The following is a 22,288-nucleotide window of genomic DNA, read 5'->3' as shown; positions in this document are numbered from 1 at the left end:
TAATGAACCCAAAGCATTCTATGATTCTGGGAGCTCTCTTCATAGAGGCTACTAACACATATAATAGAGCCTGCTTGAAATGTTAAAAAAATTAGTTAATAAAGTCATACTAAATATGAGTGTGTAACACAAGGCTATGCTGAGTACGTACAAAACATTTAAATTCTTTTACTACAGAATTAACTACACAGCAGCCCCTGCAGTACAAAAATAATGAGCATTGCTGAATGAACTTTCCAACTGCTGTTGAAATACCAACAATAAGGGAGCATAAACTTCCAGTGTGGAAAAGATTACTTTTTTCAGCCTTTCAAAGACCAGGCCAAGGCCAGTGAAAAGTATTTCAGCTGTCAGACTCAGTGATGAAAGTCACAATGATCAGTGATCACATGTTAAACTTGCTGAAAGCTAACTTTTATCAAGGCTCTCTTAAACAGTTGATGTAATACAGAGTAAGTATTTTGGTGGCATTGTTATCCAGAAGAAAGCAATGGTTAAGAAGGAACTACATGAGTGGTGTCCAGAGGTTTCAGGTAGTATCTCCACTGCTAAGATGATTGATTTCTGGTATTAGAGTCAAGTGTGTATTCAATAAATTAGGCTTGAATAGTAAATTCGAGATGCAAAGGCTATTTTCTTTCTACTTCATGAAAAAAGGAGGAGATAACACATTTATAAACCACAAGCTGCAGTTCCCAGTTTTCCACCAGCACATTTCTCTACTAAACCTCACTTGGATGAGAGCTACAACCAGCAGCAATCAGCTCTGGCCTCTGTGTACACTTGAAACTGAGGCACATTTGTTGTTTCCACAGGCTGCTCTGCCTTGAGCACCTCCAAAAGCAATCCTGAGAAAGGACTGAACATGCAGCTGAGTCTTTAAGAGAGTAGTTACTGCTTCATCACCTCCCTGCAGTACTTGCATTTCTCACAGCAAGGCTGACATTCTTTTGAGACTATAAAAGGCAGCAACAGATAAATTAATGGAATTTTTAGAACATAGCAATAAAGTGCTTTGAAGTAGCAAGCAACTAAAAAAGGAAATCAAGCAGCCATTACATCAGCTGAATGACAAAGGCATCTGAGAACCAGTTCAAAATTTAATCTGCCATGATCTTATATGAGAACATTACTCATATACATGTTTAGCCATAAGTTAATTTGATCCTTAGGACAATTTAAACTTCTCCTAAAGCCTTGGTTCACAGAAAAAAAGATGTTATACAGGAAGCTTCTTATAGTTTTAGGAATGATGAAATGCCAGTTGTTCCTCACTGACATTTAAACAAAGCAATTTTACCTCACATGGTAGAATCTGTTCAATCAGTCTCAATTTCTGTTTAGCTGTGGGTGAGCACACACTTCATTATTTCCAGCAATTGACCTGTGACACCTGCTGAGTAAGCCCTTGAGAGTTGCTGCCATATGCTCTTCAGCCTTCCTACCCAATCTCCAAATATTTCTGACCACAAAAGATGATTTTAGAGACTTTATGTGTAGTCTGTGTGGGTTCAGAACCAGAAACAAGGAGCCTAAGTTCTACAATGCCTGGCTTTTTGGCTTACACCATCATACCACACTATATAGTCCTTCAATAAGTGCATACCTCAAAAAAAGCAATTAAGCACATTTTTAAAAAACAGTTAAACAGATGAAAAAAATCTTCTAAGGGATGGGACAGCTGCAATGTCACTGCACTGAGTAACTCAACTCCAAATGTCTTCAAAGTCTTACCTTTCTCCTCAACTATCACTCATATATTTAGCTTGAAAAAACACGATTAAGAGTTCCTGTCCTGAATTGTTTCTCTAATATTGCCTGCCATCCCAAACAGCAATTCATTTCTTGATTTACATAATTCTTCACTGTTTCATCTACTTTATTTCCTTTTTCTCAGCTTTCTGACTATCTTACTCAGAATAACTAACCTTCCTGACACCATGATTTTCAGCTTTTAATTAGGCAACTATTTTTCCAATTCTAACTCAGCTCTGTGTTAAACTCAGAAATGTGACTTCTATCAGAAAATGCAAGAAATTGGTTTGATGCTTAGTAAATCTTTCCCCAGGGGACTAAAATTCTGCTGGACACAAAGGGAGCACTGACTGAAGCATATCTGAAAGATGCCTGCTTCTTACACAGCACTCTTCCAACGGTCAAAGCATTTTATATGCTAATATATTTTTTTTCCCTCAGATCCAAAGTCAGTGAACAGATTGGGTATTTTTACTGTGAACAACACCATGCACGTGGAAGCTTCAGTTTAAGATAAGGGGAAACTGAATACATGGACATAAAATAAAAAATTATTCTAGAAATCTAAAGTGTTTGCTAAAATGCACTGTATTACTTTGCTTCACACATTAAAAGTGCACTATTGTTATATTGGATACAGTTATAATAACAATATTGTATATTGTTAATTTTTTTCTTACAAGGCAGAGAGAAATTATATCACTCATTTATAATTTAAACTTGTTGTAAGCTAGTTTCACCAAAAAGATACTCAGAAAAATAATGAGAAAATCACATGAAATTTACTTTGCACCCCATTTATACCTCTACCAGTAAAATCAGTTAATGTTAGAATTCTTCTTTAAAAATGGGCCCAGCTTTATGGCAGGAAATGTTTTGAAAATTCTACACTGTGAAAAGTGTCACAGTGAAATACACAAGTACTGATAAACATCTCCTTTGTTCATAACATGAAAACAAGAGCTGGTCCCATTTAACTGCAGACTGCCTTTAATTCAAATGAAACCAAAAGATTCGAGGAAAAAAGTGTTTTTAACAACTGCAAGCAGTGTCTGAAAACACTCCTACTGAGAAAAGAAAGAGACCTGTCTATCAGCTGGATTGTGGTATTTGTTTTGGTTTTTGTAAACTGTTATTATGTGCTTCTGCATTCTATTGATTTTACTTCCCAGGTGTAGCTCCAGAGGACAACAATCCAAAAGTAATACCAGCACTCATTTAAATACTTAAGGTTTGTGCCAGAGTCCCAAGTAAAGATTTTTCTTCTAAAAGGTGACAAGGTCAGCTATGAAAATCCTATTCAGCTGAAAGCTCAGGGAAGAAAAACATTGGACTGAGATGTTTTGGAAGACACCAATGTGATTAACAGAGCTTCTCTTTTGCCATGATGCAGAAAGAACGAAGCAAAACCAAAACCATGAAGCAACATGTGATTATTCCATTCATTCCCAACAAAATTTCAAAATTGAATTGCTTAAGAAGGTTCCCAAGGACAGACAGGGCTGGAAAAGATTGAAAGAAACATGGACACAGGCCCAGCAAGTGCCATGAGACATTAACAGAGATTTCTGCAGGCTTATAGAAGTTATTTACTCTTTCCTTTTAAATGGGGATACTACAAATCCAAAAGCATTGGAAACAAACGTATATTTGGCAATGGGGGACAGCACAATGCCAGAAGAATGTCTTTTAATCAGAGTTGTTTATAAAATCCAGGGCACCAATATAAACAATACAACATATAAACACGAGTTTGCACTGCACCAGTTAACATTTCCTTAAGAGGCTTTAAGCAAAAAAGGCCTTCTAAATACCAGTTTCTGAGGACCTAATCTCAGACCCCTTGACTACTTTAAAAATAGGTTTTGTTTGAAGTTTGGGAGGGATACAATTATTACCAGTAGCATGCAATATCTGTGACAACTCTTTTGCCTGCTTATGTTTGAAGGAGCCATTGTCAAGGTTAAATTATTGCATTTGACACCTAAAAAAACCAGGTTTCATAATGACTCACATGCCACTGTGTAGTTAAGAAGTAGCAATATTTTATTCCTGCTAAGACAGAAGTATTCCAATTCAAAGAATCTTCTCCTCTACTTGTTTTACATAGAAGTCTTTACACAAGTTTCAAATTATTTAAATTTCACAAGTGCTCTACTCAAAACATTTCAGCACATTTCAGTAATTTCTAAATTTATTCATGATTTTTTTTTTGCTTCCTAACATATGCTTCAATGAGGTAAACAAGACCTCTTTTTTTACTGGATGCATCATTCTAATTTACTATACCTAAAGTCCTATATATTTATATATTTATCTGGTAATGTTGATGTGGAAGACTTATTTCTATCTTGTTTCTACCTTCTACATATCTGCTCTCCATCATGGAAAGGAATTTAACCTTTAGCAGGCATTGTGGAAAGCAAAGTCCTTGCTATCAGAAAGTTACAACTGGGCTGCTTGAAGCCTTTGCAGCCAAGTCTACAGTTTTCCTTCTACTGCTTTGAATACCTCTCCTAAATGTTTTTACCTGGTATGAAATACATATGACACTTCAGTTTGGATTTTGATTTATTTTGAAAACTAAAGTTCACACTGCCTGGGAAGATGGCAGAAAAATTATTCTAATTCAGCACAGTCTCAGTAATAGCTGGATTTTCTGCTTTTCTTTTACATTGTTCTGACAAATCCTTTGTTAAATTTTATTTTTTTTTCAAGAGCATGGGCTGTATTTTGAGATCTTTTTTGCTGTATAAATAGAATAGTATCATTTAACAATATTTATTTTCATTAAAAGTGTTTTATTACAATATCTTCCTTCTCCCTAAAATATAAAACTGTTTATTGTACATCTCAAATGAGACCTTTGCTACCTTACAGGGTTTTTTCCAGTAACCTATTTGTTACACTGTAGTTGATTAGACTTACTCAAGCATTGTTGAAGTCCTTACTCTATAAGTATTTGTGCACCAAGTCATGCATAAAGAGCTTTCTGGAGAGTGAAGCAAATATCTGTCACCCTTTGACAATGCATCTCCATTCTTTTAAAGATTTAAACCAGCTTTATGTGGCAACCCTATCTCTTTGGTAATATTATTTAGGTCAATTTCTCTCAAATTATTCTTATTGACTAAATATATCAAGAGGGAGCATTTTTAGACTGCCAGCTCTTCAGAACAGGAAAAGTATTGATTTTACAGTGTCAGAAACAACAATGTTATGATCTTTGTGCACTACTGTTAATTAAATAAGGAACACTGTCACAGAGCACAGATGGGTAAATATGATCAGAAGTTAGCACTCTGCCTGTTCCTCCTTGTCCCTGCATTATTTATTGAAGTTGTTTGGATTTGTTTATAAAAAATCCCAATAACAACAAACTTCTATTTTTTTTTCCTGCAAATGACTGAATAACAAGCTTGCATTGCTTCCCTTCACATTAAATAGAAGCAAAGCTGAGAACAAAAAGCCATTTCCATTAAAATCCAGTCCATGTAATTTATCATTTATATACAACTGCCCTAACAATTTTCCACCAAAACCATTGTTATGATTACTTTATGTGCCAAAACAAGAAAGAGCAAGTGTATCTTAACAAATTTTTCCCTTTTGACACTGCCCTTTGAAAGTAAATAACCAGTTTTCACTACTAAACACTAACATACAAATTCTATAAAATTAAGGTAAAAGTAATAAATTTATGTGAAGGAAAGTTCAAATCTTATATGTGCTTACACTTTATGGTGGTAATCCTACATTTAACTGAAACCAGTATAAATTTATGCCAGGAACAGAGAAAGACACATGCATCCTGACTGGATGTAGGCCTCTTGCAGGTGAGGCAGAAAAGGGGAGACAGGAAGAAAAATATAATGGTACTCAAATGTCACAACTGACATTTTTGGATGCAGGTAAGACTGCTCAGACTTTACAGGAAAAAAGAAAGTGTCACCCACATTCACAGGGAAAATGCACATATCTGAGGCCCCCTCCACTTCAGTGATGCCAGCAAGAACTTTGCCGTTCAGTTTAGAGAGAGCTGGACAGTCTCAAGGGACTGAGGACATGAACATTGCTGTCCTGTTCACAGCTTTTTGCACAGGCCACAGTGAGAAGGTGGTCTTTCAAGATATATTTTTCAAGAAGGAATGCCTGCATTCTCAATTAAATATTTTGACACTCATTCTGATGAATTTAGCAAGGAATGTTGCCATTAAATGTATTATTCTCAACAGCTAGATCCCCAGATCAGCACTGTATTTTTTGTAATTATCAGCTATTGTGAGCAGCTTTTATTTATCTCTTTCTCCCTCTGCCTTATTTATGACTCATTTTCTCTTCATTAAAAAACAAAAAAAGTGTAGTTAAACAGTGGATTAAGTTTCTCCCTTTGCTGTTTAGGATGGTTTTTATCTATCAAACAGCTTCCTTTAGAGAAATAGAAGCACATATATGTCATGTCAATGAGTCTGTGAGAGGATAACTAAAACATACCTGTAAAAGTGTGTTTTATCAGCTACAGATAAGCTGTCCCAAATACCATTGTCATCACTATGGATTTTTGTTACACTTGCTGTAACATGAGTGTATTGCCATAAAAAATCACCCATGTTGATTATGACCAGGAGAAATATTAGCCTGTTAAACAGCAAGGAAACACAGCTATAATTACCTCCTGGGGAAACAAAATGAACAAAAATACTTATGCAATAACAAAACCTCAAACCAAAAAGGACAAAACAAAGCAACCAACCTTCTCTGTTATAAACTAACAGTACTGGTTTTCAAAAATCCTATTAATTCTAATTTTAAAAAACCTAATTAATTCTAATTGCTGCCTTTCTTTACTGGTTTGATACATGGACAAATCCTCACACTGCTGCTTTATTATCAGTTACAAGAGCTCAAGTCTGAACTTGCTAAAGATTTTGCAGCTCAAACTCAGATTTTTCTTTTTTAAAAAAATCAAACCAAGAAATCCAACCACACAACATGCTCCACTCCACCCCTCCCAACTTGTCTGGAAAAAAACTGTCTCAGGAAAACTTGAGGGTAGTAGGGTGGTAGGATGCCTTACACATCTGATGCTTTACAGCACTCTTGCCAGACTGTTGAGCTCTTGGGTTCCGTTTCCTCTCTGGGTTTCATCACGGAAACCCAAATGCAGCCAACGGAAGCGTGCCAAGGCAAAGCTCTTTTGGCTCATTCTTTTAGTGCCCTGCTAAGTGGCAGTGCCAGGAAGTCTGCATGGGGTGGGAGGACACGAGGCAGCAGTGGCACGGAAAGAGCTAAGCAAGAAATCATTAAGAGGTACTTGTCCCATTATAATAGGCTGCATTTACAAATGCTTAGTTCACTAAAACTTAGTTTTAATGCTAAACCAGTAGATTCCACATGGAAGCTTTAAAAATTGTCTTTATAAAAAAAAGGCAAAAAATGGGACTTTAGTTTTATTGTATTTCTCCAAATTTTTATCTTGTTTTTCTGTGTGTGCTGGTGGGGTTTTTTTGTTTGTTCATTGAATTGTGAGAATTAAACAACTGCTGAATACCCAGCAAAAGGAAGTGAGAATCATCCACAGTTAGAGGACCAGGCTTGCTGGTCAATTATGATTTTAAAAGTTACTTCTTTTTATATGAGTACTCCAATGGCCAAGTCATACAAGGTACACAGAAGGTTATAGGAGCTTCTAAATAGATAAACTGATGTCTTTCATGTGCCTTGTGGTACTCAGAAATCCTCAGAACTTCTCAGCTGTTCTACTTCTCTGCATGTTTCACTTCATTATATTTAAGTGCTATTATCATAATTAGCTTCTTCTCTGAGCATCTGTTGCTTCACCCACATCAACTGCCTGCACACATTGTTCTATTTGTGCTGCCAGGTATTGGAGTGTTCTCATCATCTAAAAATCCTTGTCTGACAAATATCCTTGAGGATTGGAACTACATGATCTTTAAGGTCCCTTTCAACTCAAACCATTCTATGATTAATGAGAGTTCTAGATGTTTTTCCTTACAGAGAACACAGTTAGCTTTACTAGACCTGCTGGTATTTTGGACTTGCACTGAATTTCCTATACAGGAGATATTTTATTACACCAAATGATAAGTTACAGGGACACAGATGAGCCCTCAAGCATGCCAGCATTTCTCTTGGTCTCAGAATGCCTTCTTTTTTTCATTTCAGTCTACTAAGTTTATAATTGCAGTAAGCTTCTTTTTGTGAAGATGGCCTGGCCTTAACTTTCATGGAAACATTGCCTTTTTTTGTCTGTGTGTGCTGTCAGAACTTTGTGATCTTGCAAGTCACACCTCAATATGTTTGAAAACAATTTCATTTATCTGTAAACACCTTGAAAATCCTTTTCGCTGTCATCTACAACAGTACATAACTTCCCAGATCATAACAGCTCTAAAGCAAACCTTCAACATATCAGCTCTTTCTGCACATTCAATAGGAGGCCAAGGAAAACAAAACCCTGCAAAACCCAAAAATCAAAGCCAGACAGCTCCTAAACACATTTCCACTGATTTTTAAGATGTAACATGGGGCAAGACAGCCTGAGACAAGCATATATATATAACATATGCTTTCAATTAATTTCATGCAAATATGAAGTTTACAAGAACGTATGGCAGATTCCATTTTAGAAGGGAGTTCAATTTCTAGCCCTGAGATTCTAAAACTCAGGCCTTCAGCTTCCCAAACAGGTCCGACCACTATAAAACATTAAAGGGAGCCAATTTCAGATCAACAACAAAACTGGCTCCACCACCTCCCTGGAGCTTTCATTCTTTGGGAGATTTTCCTCACCACCTCCATCACTCACATATGTGAGGTAGGATTTCCTGTGTTTTGCCTGCACACAGCAAACCAGACTCCCCCTCCCAGCCTGTTATGGATTTGCTGTCCCTTTTGTCCAACCCTTCTGCATCTTGGACACAAACTCATTTTAAGAAGCTGCATTTCTTCAGCCACAGTCAGCCTCATTTCCCCAGACCCCCTGCTGAGGGGCTAACCATGGTCCACACACACTCCGAGAGATGCCACCACACTGCCTATTCCACACTGCTGGCTCCAGCTTCTTGGAGAAGCAGCTGCCTATCACTTCCTAGCCTCCAGCACAGGCCTTGGCTCAAAGCCACCCTCATGTAAGAAGTCTTGCATTTGGAAATGGATTTAACAAACCACCAAGCAGTTCATAAGCATAACAAGAAGGTGCGACATCTAAACAATCAGCATAGAGTTTCATCTGTTTCCAGGTGGTTTCCCCCCATCTGCTCAGTAGTGGGTTTGCATTTTTCAAATGAAAGTTTTCTTGCAACACTGCATATAACATTGTATGCAAGAACTCTACAACATTGACAAAAGCTTGTGTCTACGGTAATAATCTCACTATTTTTGCAGCCATAGCAGGACAATATTGACACTGCTGCTTATTGTCCTTCCAGCTGAGCTCATGACTGCATTTAAATTTTTAGGGGCTGCAATAAGTTGCTATTTTTAGGGGCTGCCCTACAGTCCACAGCATTTAACTCCCATGTAAGCCCTTTTCTCACTCAGACTGTAAAGCATCTTGTATTCCTAATCCTGCCTCCAGAACATTGTCCCTTTTCATTACAAATAGTGTTTTACAGAGCACATAATGTATGGAGCACAGAATCATAGAACTAATAAGGCAGGAAAAGACCCCCAAGATTATCAGGTCCAACCTTTTACTGATCACCACCAAGTCAACAAGACCAGAGCACTAAGTGACACATCCAGTCTTTTCTTGAACACTTCCAGGGATGGTGACTCCACCACCTCTCCAAGAAGCCCATTCCACTGTTTAACAACCCCTTCTGTGAAGACGTTTTCCAGATGTCTAACATCAACCTTTCCTGGTACAGTTTGTGGGCATTTTCTCTCTTGTCCTGTTGCTGGTTTTCCGGGAGAAGAGACTGACATCTACCTGACTACACCCTCCTTTCAGATCACTGTAGAGAGAGAACCTCCTTTTCTCCAGGCTAAACACCCCCAGCTCCCTCAGCCACTCCTCACAGGACTCTTCAGGCCCTTCCCCAGCTCTGTTGCCCCTCAATGTCTTTCTTTCAGTGGAGGGCCCAGAACTGGACACAGCACTTGAGGTGTGGCCTCACCAGTACCCAGCACAGGGGACAATCCCTGCCCTGATCCTGCTGGCCACACCATTGCTGGTCCAGGCCAGGATGCCACTGGCTTTTCTTTTGAAAATATAGCCAAAAGTAATTTATTATTTCTTTAAAATAGTTGAATAATTGAAATAATTGAAATAATGGTAAAAGTCTTGTTTCCTTCCTTTATAGAGTTGCTCTGTCCACATATCCCTAATAAAAGAACTGATAGATAATTCACTATAACCACTGCCAGTCTTTCCAAAAGAAATGGGAAATTCCTATCAATTTTGTTTCCAGATCAGAGGCGAAGCATCCTTGTAAAGTTCCTCTTATGAGATATACTGATCTTATCTGTTTGCTTTTAGAAAGTTTATTGTAGATAATTAGCTGCATAGATTTGGGAAGATGCACTACACACAGTTGCTTTTAATTCCAGGAATTCAAGAAACATTGTAAGTGCCCTTACAAGTGTTTATAAGACATTCCCTTCCATCACTATTTTTCTTCAGAGGTTCAGAATAAATTTGGGGAAATGAAAGATTTTAAATTCATTCTAACTTGTTCCACAACATAGGAAGTATTTAAACAACCTCGACATAAATCCCACTGATTTTATTTCAAACAGAATTTTTGGAACTAAATTCAAATTGCCAAAACAAGAGCAGCACCTTGGATATTATCCTTTCTTGTGCAATAGTGAACTTAAGTCTTCCTTGAAAACTCCTAAGGAAACATACGGACAATTTCACACAGAAGTGTCACAAACCAAAGGCCTACAGAGGAAAGTAAAAATAAACAATATCCTCGTCTCTTCACTCATCCCATTAGAATAGCAACAGAATATAAACTCAGCAAAAGAGTAATTGGTCATCCTGATAGCAAAAGTCAGCAAAGAATTCCAACTTCACAGTATTAAGGTAACAAAAGAAAATCACAAAACTCTCATTCTAATTTGCTACAAAGGCGAAGTAAAACTTATCATGTAAAATTACACAAGGATGTGCAATTTCTGCCTTTTTTTTAGGAGTATACACAATAGAATCTCATTATGTGAGTCCAAAACTACTTGGCAGCCATTTGAGGGCAATGTGCTCGCGTTTGTGGTGAGGCGGGGAGGAAGAGGAGCACCAAAACACAGGAAGTTACATGAAGGATCTCTAGTGCTGTGTGCTTGATTTTAATCAGTCAGGGTAACATTGATGTCACAAAGTCACGGCTAAAACCATTACTTACGGCTCTGTAGATGTAGTACCTGCCTGAAAGCACTAGGAACCTGTGCCTTTTGCAGTCTGCCAGGTGTAACTCAGCTTATTCCCATATAATTTCATGTATCTCAACTCCTTTCAGTAACTGGATGATCCAATGTGTGACTTTGAATTCCTTTTTACCAAGAACACTCCAAACACTCACTGCAAGAAGCACTGCCAGCAGGAATGCTAAATGTGCTGTTGTTTACAGTGCTGGTCACAACTGTACCTTGGGAGTCAAGAGTAAACCTCTCCCATTGTTAAGGTTTGGTCATTCCTCATCATTCTTCCCTGTATAGCTTTTGAGCTACATTTTCTGCAGGAGATACAAAAGTTTAAGGCAGGGGCACTTCCCACATTGTCACTTCTGGGACTGCCAGCTGTGAGTTTTTTTGTTGTTTAAAGCCCAGCCATTCTTCAGTTTGGGTCAGCATTCAGAAAAGATAGTGTTGTCATTAGCAGTTGTCCTGTGCTAATTCTGTGCCCCAAGTCTTCCACATCATTCAAAACTCACTACACAAGAACTTTCTCATCTCCATGCCACCATCTTCCAACACACTAAAATGCCACATTACCTCCACAGATGTTCATGCCTACATCTCTTTGACAACTCATATTGCTCAGCTGCATGTTTAATAGCAATTTTTATTTTTGAAATAAAATAGAAAAACAATAAAAGCTTTGCTGATGTCACCTAACTGAAAAACAAAGATTTTCAGCATTTTGAAACTAGGAATATTGCAGAGTTTTTTAAAATGTTGTTTCATTTTTTTAAAACACCATTTTAGTTGGGGAGTATATTTTCTGAAATTATATTATTCCTACATGGCAAACATCCCTATTCATCAAAGACAAAAACTACTTATCAGTGATCACCATACCCTGCTTGCTCAACTGGACCTGCCTCCAACTGTGACACCCAGGAGACACTTTACCAGTGGCTGAAAGATCCGGCTGCTGCTGCTCCAGGAACACCGCAGAGCACGTAAATCCTGCCCAAGTTCTGACCACAACCCAAACACTCACCATACCCTGCCTCTGCTGGTGCTGATAACAGAGCAGTCCCCCCTCAGCTCCCTGCAGCCCTTTCCAACCTCCACAGAATTCCACACCAGCTGGAATTGCATCCTGCAAAGACAAGTACACAGCAACACTCCCAGCTGCCTGTGGCTCAGGAGGCCATTTGCCTGTTACAATTAATTTGTTTGCAGAGCTGCCAGCAATCTAAACTGACATTTCACTAACCCCACTGCTTGTGTTTAAGGGATAGCTCAGCATCTGAGAGGAGCTAAAATTTTAACTGAACAGCTAATTCAAATATAGTTGATTAAATGGCAGGAAAAGTGCTTTTAAGAGGCCAAAAATCTCTTTAGGAGTTGTTCTAGCTTGAAATCCATAGGGGTAGGCAAACATTTGTGGTACTCTAACAATACCTAAAATAGTCACTTTTCTAGGAGTGAAAAGAGAATTTTAAAAAACAGATGTTACCCTTTCTAACAGCCTTATTTAATATGTAAAATCACAAATATTTTGTCTGAATAGATATTGTAGCTAACAGTTTGTCAAAAGAAAAAAAAGGTGGAAACTAGACAAAGATGTAAGAACACTGCTTCCCAGACTGAAGACAGTAGTGAAACAGTTGCTTTAAGGCAATTAACAAATTATTAGTGCATCCCAGTGGTTTCAGTAAATATCTGAAGTTCTTTAATGTGACCATAAGAGTCAGTAAACTCCCTAAAGTAGCACTGTGATTGGTATTTTACAATAGACATTTGTTCCACAGCTTGGAATTCTGCAATTTTGTCACAAATATGCTCTTGAACAGCATTGCAGAATTGGATAAGCTAAAGGAAAATGCTGTATCCTACAAAATTCAACAGTTTACCATTTTAGCCAATAAAATTTCAGTTAATATAGGCAACTAGATTGAAAAAAGGAACTGGAATTAATTCAAGTAATGATGACAGGCTAGGATATATTAAAACAAGAAAAAATTTCCTTAATAAAACCCACTGATTTGGAGAAGCCTCTGCTTTCTATAAATCTGTCCACACATTCAATACAACAACTTTGGAAAAAAAGGCTTTAAAACATGACAGTGGTACTCACTTGTAAATTCTTCCTATTGCTATGTACCTCAGCTCTCCTGTAAAGTGGTTGGAAAGAAATAAAATCATACTATTGATTAAGAAATACTATAAAACCATATCTTTAAAAAAAAAAACCATAAATCAACAATACTCTGCTTCAACAGCACCTATATTGAAATTGCCATGCTGGTCAATCTTGCCTTACAGAAGTAACAGACAAAATATTTGTAGAACTGATTTTTTTTTAATTATTGCCTATTTTTATTAAAGTTTAGGATCAACCATTCAAAAACCTATTTACTGACTTTGGAAACAGAAATAGTTAAACATTTTTTTTCTGGTCTTACCCATACAAAATAACTATGTTTCAGCTCTGGGCATGCTCTGCATCCAGCCTCACAAATGGCTATAAATGTGGTTTGGAGACAAACTGAATCTGATTGGGGCTTGTTACAGATGATCCAACAATGTAGAAACAGTACCAGGGCCACATTAATTGTATCTAACTTCAAATTTGGCTCTCTGAGGCAGGGACTGACCCAATGACCCCCAGAGCCCCTTTCATTGTAAACTGTGCTGTGAGTCTATGAATGGAAACTGAAAACACATGGCAACACTTTTTTTAAAAATGTTTTATTATTCTATTTATAACTCAATAGTGCCCTCTGCTGATGTTTTTCTGCTTGGTTATTTGCATGGAAAAATTGCGAGGGTATGTTATGGGGATGTGTTAACACTTGTCCTGCAAATGAAGGAAGGAAAATTGCAGAATGTTGTTGCTTCATATTCAGTCAGCACAGGGCAGAGAATGTAAGTGATCAACACCCTTACCAGGTCAGTTTGGAAAAACTGTTTGGGTATTTAAAGTCAAAGCAGGTCTCTTCACCCTCTGAAAATTTAGGATAGTTAACAGCAGCCTTCAGAGCTACAGAACAATGCTACCCAGAACACACAAAAACCTCCAAAAATAACTATCAGCCTCCCTTGATACAACAACAGCACATGCATGAAGGTAACTTGAAAGAGAAGATAAAAAATGACATGATAGAGAAACCTCTCAAACCTGGAATATTGGAATTAGCAACCATTCATCTTCACCTGCCTGAGCTGTAGTTTTACATATACAAAACTGTGCAAATGTTAGACAAAAAAAACTTATTATAACCTCTAGTAAAGAAAGGATTTTAGTGTAAATTATTGTCTTTACCCCTGGCTGAGTCTACTTAGGAAGGCAACATCAAAACTGGTTTTAAGACAATTTAAATGGATGTATGTTCAAAACAAACATTACAACACACAACAGCTTCTCCAAACACTTGTCAGGATTATGACTGGCTGTTTTAGAAGTTTCTCAGTTGTGTGAGAATTAAATTTTATTAAAATTGCTATAAAGGTTTGCAAAAGAAAGTCAAAGTTCTCTCTTCAAAATGTTCAGTCTACTTAAATTTAATTTCTAGGCAAAACTATTCTTTTTTTCACTTTTACACTAATTTCCAAGTTTTTAAGTGCTTGCTCTTATTTTAAACATATAATTTCTGAATATGTTTTTTTTTATTTTGCATTCCTACAGTCTCAATGGCCAGTAAGAGTTCCTACTAAACCAGCTGTATTCCCTAGTTAATCAGGAATAATAGCCTATCAGTAATAACCATGACTGAACCATTCTGAGGGCAAGTTATACAAATATTTTCATAATAGAGGTAAGATAGTAAAAAAATATTTGCAGAAGTGAGATGGCCATTCACACATACATGAATTCAAAGGATTTTAGGTATACTTCATAGAGTTTAAATGTCTTTCATAAACATCTGTTTACATAGAAGTGATCTGTTTACATGCCCATGGAAAATAAAAATTACACTAAAGAAAGGTAAACCCCCATCTTTTTCTGTGTACTGCTGAATGGGACAGAACAGCAAGGGAAATTCAGGCTAAACTTTCTGAAAAAATCCAACAACAAAGTTAAGCAATGAAACTGATCATCACAAGGGTTGAAAGATTTCCATCACTACAGTTTCAGACAGATTATTATCAGCATTGTGTTCCTTAGGTACAGCCAAATTAAGAAAGAAACCTGTTTTTTTAACATTATGTTAGAAAACATAATGACCCTTGGCACTGTTAAAAAAATGACTCAATATTAGAAGCACATCTGAGTAAAACCATGAGAATGTCGTTTGTTGCTTGTGTTATATTTGATTAACACAAGGAATTAAGCCTAAACCATAATTAGTTATTAACTAGTTGAAGGTGTTTCTCTAATAATTTTTGTGTTTCCAGCACATTATAAATTACCATACATGCATCCTGAAATTCTAAAATTATCTGCTGAGGTGCAAATGAGAGCCCAGTGAGATAACAAGGAGTCACTTGTGACAGCTACACCTTCCTTCATTTGAATGGTCTGATCTGTATTCATGTAGTCACTTGACTGATATAAATAAACATTTACTCATACTTGCAGAGGCAACACAATCCTGACAGTTTCTTTACTGGCTTCTGAATCAACAGAATTCTTGACTGAGTGCCAGCAGTAGCTCTCCTAGTGGTAACGTGCAAGCCAGAAGAAACACAACTCAACTTTCCATTGCAGGCTGAGCTTGCAGCTAGAAATGGTTTTATTTATAAACATATTGCAGCATGGGTGGCAACTCCAGCAGCAAGGACTGCAAGGCACCAAGAGTACTTGACTGCTCTGGCAAATGAAAGTAGCTCAGAACTCCAGAACATCCACATGCAACTTACTGAGATAACACTTTAATTCCTTATGCTATTTCATCTTACTCATTTTGAGGATGGTAGATACTGTTCTATTCAGTGCAAACCCCAAAATTTCCAGGCAGTTCACCATACAGCATTTCTAGTGTAGTAGCTTGCTACTGATGTGCCTAGATTCCATCAACAACACAGGCTGGAAATACTAAATCCAATATCTCCCAGTATAACCACCCTGGCTTACCAGGGAACACCAATTCTAAAAGATACTGTGAGAAGGAATTCCTGAAAACTTACAACTGTACATCTTTTTCTCTCTAAGTGCAGTTATCTGCTTCTGGGAAGTTGCCTTTCACAGGTACTCAGTTAAATTACTATTAAATTAATACTTCTTGCTGCTCCCACACCACCATTATCCCCTTGCCACGTGACTTTAGAAGTTGAGCAAGAACATCGACGCAGCGCAATACATGGAAAATAGGTCCCAAATTATTTAGTGAACCATTCCTCAGAGTACCTCCTTGCATCTTAAAATAACTTTGGCTTCTAGCTGATAACATTTACTGGTTCTCTTCCAACCTGAGGCCTTAATTCAAGAAGATAGCCAGCCTTCTGCTTGGTCCAGAATAAATGGCTCTACTTGCATGGATCAAGCTCATTGTAAACTTACGTGTTGATAGGAGCTATGAAAACAGGCTTCAAGCATGGCGCCCATCCACATCACTTCTCAATCACCAAACAAAATGTCCCCGGCCTTCCAAGAAGAATGTGCATACAAACACATCAAGTGCTAGGGAGAAACACAGAACAGACATATCTCAAATTAATTAATAACTAGATACACAACATGCTATTACACTGGAGCTTTAAAGTAATCTGATTGTTTTCATTCCCAATGTAAGATGATAAAGAATAGTTTTGCATTATTAGCAAAATGTGTGTTAAGACATAACATAGAATCATTGGTATAAAAACCAAGTTTGAAAAGGGCACATTATCTTCCTGGGATGAAATAAATTACAGATAATGTTCCTACTTTACAAGTAGTAATTGGATTCAGTAGAATAATAGTTTCCATCTTGAGTGGGAAAAAAAAATAGAATTATTACTTTCCCCTCTCATAAATTTATTGTCCTTTCCCTTGGAGCAAAAGTTATTAGTGTGCCCAAGAAAAACAAATTACTTCTATCTGAAAAGCAAGAGATGTTAATGAAACATTGGGGAGAAGCAAAACTGAACAGATCATTCAAAGATCATCTGGCAAGACAGGACTCGGCCCACAAAAAGTAAGGATGTTGATCCGTTTGAACCTTGTCACTTTAAGTGTTTAAACAAAAGTAGAAATTGTTCTGCAAGAGAAAAAATAAAGGAGACATAGAAGCAAAGTAAATTATCAGAGAAAGGATTTTGGATGTTAGACACATGAAAATCAGTTGTTTTTCTCTATTTAATTCCTACATATAGAAGTCAGTATAGAGTTTATAGTATAAATCACATTAATGAAAAGGATGTTAGAACAAGCACTCACCTCCAGGAAACAGAGGAAGATTTGTTGACATATTCCCAGAAGCTTTCTTCATCTTCAGGCTGATTCTCAGGCTTCATCCTTCCTGAGAATTTCAGCACAAGTGTTCCCTGTTATTTTTGGAACTGACTTCTGCACTCAAGTCCTTGCTTCTGTAATGTGTTTTCCCTTCCCTAAGCTTTCTGTTAAAAACTTGGGTTTTAGAGAGCATGCACAGAATTCAGAATGCAAAGAATTGTTTTTAAAGCAATATAACACAAAGAGGATACATTTTAAATACAATTAAGTTCCTCCACTACTTTGTAACATTTTCCAAAGTACCATTATACTACCAGAAGACATAGATTTCTATATTTATTCTGTAGTCTCTTTCAATTTTCAGTACACAAGTTAGTCTATCAAATAGGGAAAGAATTTTATTCTAAGCATTTTATGATAAACAAGTGTCATTATCAAATGCCAACATTTTAGGGCCAAGTACCTGTCAAAAAAACTTCAAACATTTCATGTATACTAATTTAAACAAAAAGGCTAGAGGATGATGGAGATGCTAGATCTCACTTGTTCTTGGGTTTGTTACTAATATTTCCATTGAAATATTAATATGATTTAATGTGTTAGAAATGTACTGTTCATTTCAAAGGATGCGGTATCAGAACTCAGAACTCCTCTTGGAAGAAAGTTTTGGCAAGTAATAATCAGTGAAGTCTTAACCTCAAACTTTTTTTCCTTTTCAGTTTTCCTCTGAACAATTGCAAGCTTTTGTAAACTAAGTATTTCTAAAAGAGAGAGGATACAGAATCACAAAATTCCTGAAGTTCATCATAAGTAGATTAATAAAAAATTCACCTCTCTCTCTAGGTATAACTCTATTGAAAGTCTGAAAGACACCATTTTTTCCTAGCAAACATTCTATACCAAAAATCAGTGATACCTTCATTCTTTACATTTCAGCACTGCAATGTCATTTGATACTCTACAGCCTTTTGTGTAATCCTCACTTGTCCTGTTAATTGCTGACATGCATTTTAAACCTGTAATGCTGATGCATAATCCCTAAAAACAGCCTTCACCAGGAAGAGAAAGGAGTAGGGGAATAATAGGCCTTTGCCCAGTAACTCTTTGTTTATCATTCAAATAAAATTCATCATTGAACAACTCAGTGTTTATCAACCACATCTTCCTAGGAAAAAGTAACATATTGGAAAACACTAAGCCAAAGCCAAAAAGGTGACCCCAATAGGAAAATGCAAAGCGGTAAGCAGAGAAAATCTCGAACTCCAGAGGGTGAATCCAAATTCTCTGTAACCGCAACAGAGTGAATAGGAATCATCCCTGTGCTTGCCAGAAGGTGGCAATAATGACACTGTACTTACATAGGCAGCTTTAGATTTAGAAAGCTGGGGAGGATTTAAGCGTTAAAAAAATTAACTTTGGAGAATTGCACTTGTACTGCTAACTTCGTGTGGCACTCTTCATTTCCTACTAGCCCCACAGGGGACAGAGCAAAAGTGTCCTGCATCCTACAGCTGCCTCTCTCGAGTTTTCTAAGAGAAACTCTATGAAGCACAGCAAAGCCAAGACTGGACTTGCTGATTCATTTTTTAAACCACACTTTTATACCTAAATGCACCACAGAGGTGGTGGATGGCTATCTGTGCAAAACCTAACAAAAACTGAACAAACAATTCCAAAGATTTAGGTGACCAGCTAACTCAGTAGAACAAAATTATGTTTATCAGATAAATAAGGCAAACACAATCATTTGATGAAACATGAACAAAAAGCAGCAATTAAATATACTAATCCTTTTATCCAGCATAAAATACTGCAGCTTTAGTAGCTACAAAAAAATATTTCTTGGTCTGCAAAAACATGACACCTTCCAGTGAAACATTAACATAAACCAGTATGGACCATCCATTCTTACAGCTCTGGTTTGTTACACCTCATATAGTTTGGAAGGAAAAAAACACCCATAATATTGCTCAAAATCCATTTAATATGGTCTACTTCAGCATTCCTTACCAGCAGGATAGAAAAACCTAACTCCTTAAAATAACAAGTTTGAGCTACACAGCTAAAACAGCAGCCTCTGGAACAAGCAAAAGATTAGACTAATTAAAAAAAAAAAAAAAAAATATATATATATATATATATACACATTAAACATATTTTCAGCACTTTTTAAACCAGTCTGCCCAGCACTTTACTAAACCTGCTTACTACCTTTTCAAGATGTACATACTGTGTCAGGGTAGAAAATCCTAGCTCCTTAAAGTAACAATTTTGAGATACACAGTTAATACAGCAACCTCTGGGACTAGCACAATATTAAACTAATAAAAAAGAAAATTCTACCCAGCAAACCCATTTTCAGCACCTTTTTAACTTTTAGTAAAGTGCCCAGCACTTTACTAAACTTGCTTACTACCTTTTCAAGATGTATGCATTGTGTCAGGGCCTAAAGAAGATTAATAAATTCTGATGGCCCTGGAGAGCTCCCCCAGGCACATTCTACCACTACCCTACCTAAAGCTTTTATCCTAAAAGTTAACTGTAAAGATATTTTGCTACTAAAATAGCCTGCTCTAACCACCCAGCTGCTGCAGGATACATTGCAGTTGAGACAGCCACAATACACAGAGCATCACCATACATTATCAGAAAGCTCCAGCCCATGCAGAGTGTCACCACACCTCATCAGAAGGCTTCAGGTGTCTGCCCACACAGAGCAACATCACCTCAGAAGGCTGCAAGCATCTGCCCTTCTTGTCCTTCAGCCCAACCTTTTAATACCCCTCATGTTCATGCACTGCACCTGTGTGCCCTCTGTTCCCTTTGGTGGTTGCTCAGTGCCCCCGGGCACTCCATGGCTCATTGCTGTCAGTGCTGCTCACCTGCTGCTCACAGCTGTACCCACTGGGGATGAGGCTCGGCCCCAGCCCCACTCCCAATTCCCACAAACTGTGTGCCCACACCCAGCTGTTGCTAACTGGGCCTCCTTTATTTAAGGACATGTACCTGAAGCACAAATGGTATTTGCTTGCAAAGAGAGGTAGTTAGGTAGGTAGAGGTCTTTTTAATACTGTTATTAAAGTAGCTTTGTTAAACTCAATTTTCATACCTGAAAAAGGCTTATAATTCCATATGATAATGAAGTTTCCAGAGGGTGGTTTTTTTACTGTATATAACATATATCACAAGTGAAAGTTCAATTCACTGTATCTTACTTCTGTTATATAAGTTTTTCTTGTTTAACAAGATCTTCTTAACAATCCAAATTTAAAAGTAGTAAATTCAATTTCCCCAGTAATAAAATCTAATGAAATAAAAACAAAAGACAGCAGGATAAAACAAGCCTTTTTTCTTGAAATGTCCCTAAGCACTTATAAAGTGGAAAAAAAAAAGTAGCTGTTTTCACTAGAGCAATAGTTTACACATTAAAGAGATGCTACATAGCCAACAGTGACTTATTGTTATGACTGTATATGGAAAGAAAACGAGTTTTCCTGCTTTAAACAATATAGAAGTCAATAGTATAGTAATAAAATGTTAGACTATTTAAAATGTGTGCAGTAGGTTTGTACCAGGGAGCAAGAATTGTTTTTCCTCTTTAGCTTTGGCTTAATATTCTTAAGGTCTGACCCTATAAAATCTTTCATTAAAACTAATTTTTTGTCCATGAGGAAATCTACTTTTTCTACAGACACTGGTGAACAAATACCTCAGGAACAGGCTGCCTTTTCAATCGAAATAGCTTCAGCATTGACTAAAATATCTAAAAAGTAATTTATTTCTGAAAAAATCGCTAAAGAAGGCTTAGGAACTTTATTAATTAGCATCTGGCTCTGCATAACATTGTTTCTGGCATGTTTTTAGAGCAAAAAATACACACTCCCTCCCATAAATTTGAACATCACTCTGCTTTCCTGGCACATTTCTCTAAAATAGGTATTTATGGAAGAAATCTACTCAAAGAGTAGAAGAAATATTTGGTAGAATGCATTGGAGCAGGTAACTAAGTTGAGAATAATTAGTGCATAAAGAAAAATCAGTTCACATTCAAAATGTTAAGTAATCAAAAAATGCTATTTACTCCGGCTTCACAAAACAGGTGACACTGAAAGTCATGTAGCCATTACCACTATAATATACAGGATTATAGTAATTCATATTTTTTTAATAAAATTAACTAATTTAATACCTTATAGTTGTGACTATCAATTAATTCAAAGTTTTGTGTTCTGTGGACGATTAGCTATAGGAAAAATCAAGTTAGCTCTAGGGTTTAACAGGCTGTGTAAATAACATCAGGGGTTGGGGGTTTTTAAAGTAATTTCTGTAGAAATATGTCTGAGGATCTTTTAGTCTTACTACCCTTTTTTCCCCTTGGTACAACTGTAAAAATGACCAAGATGGGTCATAGGTTACTGTGCTTGCTGTGTTTGATCCAAATATGCAATGTATCTGCCATCACAATTAGAAAAACACAATTTAGGAGCCCAGTTGTGGAATTCCTTCTTTACTTTGCACCTCCGTGTGGCTGAGTCCCTCACACAGACCGGATCCCAATGTTATCACAGTCCGTATTTGTCATTAAACACACTCACCTTACTGCAATGTAAGCCCGGCTGAGGCTGAAAAATTGTAAATACGCATCAAAAGTATTACACCAGCTGAGCTAGTCGGATAATATAAACTTAGATTTACACTTTGGTTTCCCACGAAGATGGGGAAAATCCGCCCGTTTTAACGCGTTTATTTGGGAATCGTTTGACGCTTCTGAGACGCCGTGAGGAGAGGCGCCGCCTG

The 22,288-nt window shown here is 37.1% G+C and overlaps 1 long non-coding RNA gene across 1 annotated transcript in view; it reads right to left on the bottom strand.

Moving 5' to 3' along the window:
• Positions 1-22,169, bottom strand: part of LOC128808684 (uncharacterized) — a 32,068-nt gene extending 9,899 nt beyond the window's left edge. The window contains exons 1-4 of the long non-coding RNA XR_008437511.1: positions 22,087-22,169; positions 17,477-17,558; positions 16,619-16,738; positions 13,253-13,289 (exon numbers count right to left, since the gene is read on the bottom strand). This is a non-coding gene — a long non-coding RNA (uncharacterized LOC128808684). The remainder of the gene's footprint in view (positions 1-13,252; positions 13,290-16,618; positions 16,739-17,476; positions 17,559-22,086) is intronic.
• Between the last annotated feature and the right edge of the window lie 119 nt (positions 22,170-22,288).

This window comes from Vidua macroura, chromosome 6 (assembly GCF_024509145.1).
Source record: "Vidua macroura isolate BioBank_ID:100142 chromosome 6, ASM2450914v1, whole genome shotgun sequence".
Classification (NCBI taxonomy): Eukaryota; Metazoa; Chordata; class Aves; order Passeriformes; family Viduidae; genus Vidua; species Vidua macroura.
Note: the sequence above shows the minus strand (reverse complement) of the source record. Positions and strands in the feature narration are given on the sequence as shown.